Raw genomic sequence first — 4303 nt, forward strand, 5'->3', positions numbered from 1 at the left:
AGTATGTAATCTGAAAAATAGCACACACACATACATATTTATCATGGAATCACGCTTCTTGTGATCCGATAACCCCTACATGATAATTAGAAATGTTATTATGTCACTGCCTGATAACTCTTCCGTTACTGGCATGATAACCTCGGCGTTGCTATGTGTTGTTATGTCACTAGGAAATGAGTTGTGCGCATGATGTGTGTTTGCTCAATTTTCAGATAGGTCATTTACTAATTTTTCCCACATCCATTTACAGCAATAATAGTTGAACTGCATAAATGAATATAGCATTTACACTTCCCGTAACATGAAATTACCTCTTATTTTTCAAGTTTCCAATATTCGCTCCCATTGTGAACTAGCCAGCTTTTTTAATTTGACACAACAGACTTTGAAATATAATCAAAGTATTTTATTTAAAATTTGGAATCACATAATTTGTTTTGTCTGGTTATGCAATTCCCAAGATGCTTTCAGGCACCTGCTACACAAAATAGTTTCTTCACTGCTTTTGATTGAAACGTATTACAAAAATATAACTTCAAAGAGGTTGTAAGAAAAAATCGGGTTACTACGTTTTGATATCGTTATTTGGCTCGGTTCGATAACGGTGTAACAGGTGAGCTAAACTCGCCAAATAACCACGATATCAAAACGTAGTAACCTGATATTTTATTTATATCTGTCTGTATATCTCTATATATGTCAGTGTAGTGGTCTCTCTCTCTCTCTCTGATAACGTTTAATATCATGTCTTTCTTGTATTGTTTTAGGTTGTGAATACGGTGATAAGAGTTTGACGCTGTAGTGTGGAGAACTGTGGCTCCACAGTGTCAGATGGATCCAGTTACGACGTCCAGTGTTGTGATACATGCAACTACACAGTGACAACAACTCCAACTACTACAACTCCAATTACTACTACAAGTCCAACTACTACTACTACTACAAGTCCAACTACTACTCCAACTTCAACAATTCCAACTACTACTACAACTCCAACCACAACTCTCACTACTACTACAACCCCAACTACTACATCTCCAACTACCACAACTCCATCTACTACTACAACTCCTACTACTACAACAACTTCAACTGCTACAACGACTACAACTTCAACTGCTACAACGACTATAAGTACTCCAACCCGTACAACGGCAACCACCATTGTCACAGTTAACACATCAGCCACCACGTGTATGGATTCTGGCAGATTCGGTGGTGTAGACTGTTCCCAGTTTGTTGATAAAGAAGGCAAGGCGATGTGTTACAACTCCACCGTCAGAGATGTATGCTGCACCACGTGTACCAGTATTGCAACGTCGGAGCAAGGTAACACTTCCGCCATCTTTACTTCCCAACTAATAAGATGTACATGAACATGCAAGGGGCCCGTCTGTACTGCAATGTATCAGTTAAAAACATTGCAGGACTTCTAAAGGCTTTCAAAACGTTTACCAATATAAGGCTTCACTGATTAAAATTATGAATGATGCTGTTATTTAACATATTTTGAGCAATACATGCTTCTTCGTCTTTTCTTTTGTAAATCTTGTACACAATTTTCATCAGTGGATAAACATATCATCATTGTTTGGTCTGCGATTCAAGAGTGCATGTCAATATATTTACAAAATGTCCCAAGTGTACTGTCTTATGCAGGTTTGGATTTGTATGGGAGATCGTGGGAGTGGCAGTCTTCCTATATGCGAAGTAGTAAGGGTGTGCCATCCTGGGAAGTGTCAGGCATCCTAATTCACTGGAGCGATCATATTGTCAAACATCATTTTGCCTTAGCTTCTGCAGAAATACGATTTTAAAAATGCTCGTGCTTAGGTCAGTACATTTTTAAAAGTGTTATTAAAATAATAACTGATCTTAACTCTGCCTTTTCCTACAGTAACCTTTTTTATTCAGCATATTAAAGGCACCTGGTAAAATAATAAAGTTGTCTTTAACTTCTTTATTTTATAAAATAAATCAGTTTGGATTTTCTTTTAATTAAAAACAAAATATTGAAAACTATAACATAATGTGTCGTCCTAAAAGGTGAAGCATTACATATTTTGAATAAAATAAACATCCTAAATTAATTGTCAATTTTGTCAGTAATTCATGAATTAGTAAAGACCACCTAATGTTAAATTGTTATTTCAATTATAAAATATTAATAAAAAATTCCAAAATTCCAAAATATATCTCTATTAGATGGTGAAGATTAACCCTGAAAATCATAGTACCAAGTTTCAGAACCTTTTGATCAAAACGCAAGGATAAGATACTTTTAAATGTTCAATGTTGCATATCATCACAACTATATTTATTCCAATAAGCTCTGTATTGTGCAATAAAACTGTCATCTGCAATCTGCACAATGCAGTCAAAAGGGCATTTGGCGAAATAGAAGGAAATGTTTTATTTAACGATGCACTCAACACATTTTATTTACGGTTATATGGCGTTGGACATATGGTTAAGGACCACACAGATATTGAGAGAGGAAACCCACTGTCGCCACTTCATGGGCTACTCTTTTCGATTAGCAGCAAGGTATCTTTTATATGCACCATCGCACAGACAGGATAGTACATATCACGGCCTTTGTTACACCAGTTATGGAGCACTGGCAGGAACAAGAAATAGCTCAATGGGCCCACCGATGGGAATCGATCGCGCATCAGTTGAGCGCTCCATAAATAGGACTGCCTTTCCCAGACTAGTTTACGTAAATCAAACGTAGCTCAGGACAGAGCTCATTGTAACAAATGAAACTGTAATGGCATGCACTCATGAATCACTGTAACAACAGTGCTGATATCAGGTGTTCGCAAAAGGTGAGCATATCCTGTCCTACAGGTGGCACCCGTCAAAAAAATAAATGTGCAAGAAGTTTCAACAAAGAGTTGAAAAGATATGCACACGTTACAAGAACTGAATAGCATCAGCTACCTTGTTTTTCAGTGATGCATCTATCGTATTTAGTAGATATAGCCTCCACATGTCTACCAAAAAGCCCGTTTTAAATGCATTCAGAATTCCGTGGACATGATAACAACCTCTCAGCTAGAACGATATGGCATTGTTTGAACTCTGCATACATAGAGTATGGTCTAAGGTATCCTAGAAGTTGTAATATCTATTTAACGTCCTATTTATACTAGTAGATCACCAATACCATTTCACTGATTAATTTACATGTCCTTATTCTCTTAATTTGTTTCTTTCTTTTTGTAAACACACCTAATAATAGAGGTCACTAGTTACATTGTATTTAATTATTACTTCCAGATGTTGTTATACCACGATTAAATATCACTGATAAAATATAAAGCTTTTTTTTTTTAAAGCTGCTGCGCATTTAATCATATAGCATATAACCGACCTATGTTTATATAGCATATAATCGACGTATGTTCATATAGCATATAACGAACCTATGTTTATATTCATTCACAGATTGCCAATATGGTGACAGAGATCCGAATTTCTGCGACGGTGTGACTCCAGATCGACTTGATTGTCGGACGATAGATCGAATATGCTGCCGATCTTGTAGATTTTATTCTGGGACTTCCCGTCTACATGCTAATCGTATTATGTTATTTTCACTGTTACTAGTTTTTGTAGTTCATAAAGCTTCTGACTGAAAATAAGCATGCATCAGTCCTTTTTTATGTAGCAGTATATAATTTTCTCCCCTGTCGCTCGCGGAAAGAGTTGGCTCTTTTTTGCTAAGATTCCTGAATGTAGGCTTGGTATTAGCGATATGAAATAATTTCGTAAGCTTAGTGATAGTAAATTTCAGCATTTACTATTGATGTGACTTTTTTTTCCTCACCAGAAGTGCAGTCTGTTTGACTATAATGAGTGGAGGTCCGATATGCATGCACCGGGTAGAATGTGAAACAAGTAAAATAATTTGTCGACCCCAAAGAGATCTGTGACCTGTAATAAATCTAAATTATTTGATTTTTGTTTTAGTTCGTTTTAGGTTTTTATAATTTAATGTGTTCATTGTGTAGAATGAAGCTGCATGTAAATGCTTACCTGTTGTCGTTTCCGTTTGTTGTTCCTTATTTCTTCTTTTGTAGCTCGTGGTCTAATCCAGCACATAGCAACAGCAAATACCACAGAAATGAAACAGCACTAACATAACGCATATATAACAACACCCCATATCAGCTAGTCGGTATTTAAAAAGAATCATATTTATTAATATTTAAATACTTAAATAAAAAAAGATGGTAGACTGTCGTCTTATTGACCAGTGGCCTATTATTGCCCTGTGCGTTTTTGGCACCAC

The 4303-nt window shown here is 36.0% G+C and overlaps 1 long non-coding RNA gene across 1 annotated transcript; it reads left to right on the forward strand.

Annotated features, from left to right (window-relative positions):
- The first annotated feature begins 774 nt into the window (after positions 1 to 774).
- Positions 775 to 4046, forward strand: LOC121381373. The gene is made up of 2 exons (XR_005959073.1): positions 775 to 1332; positions 3457 to 4046. It is a non-coding gene; the product is annotated as an uncharacterized LOC121381373 (long non-coding RNA).
- Positions 4047 to 4303: the final 257 nt, after the last annotated feature.

This window comes from Gigantopelta aegis, chromosome 9 (genome assembly GCF_016097555.1).
Source record: "Gigantopelta aegis isolate Gae_Host chromosome 9, Gae_host_genome, whole genome shotgun sequence".
NCBI lineage: Eukaryota > Metazoa > Mollusca > Gastropoda > Neomphalida > Peltospiridae > Gigantopelta > Gigantopelta aegis.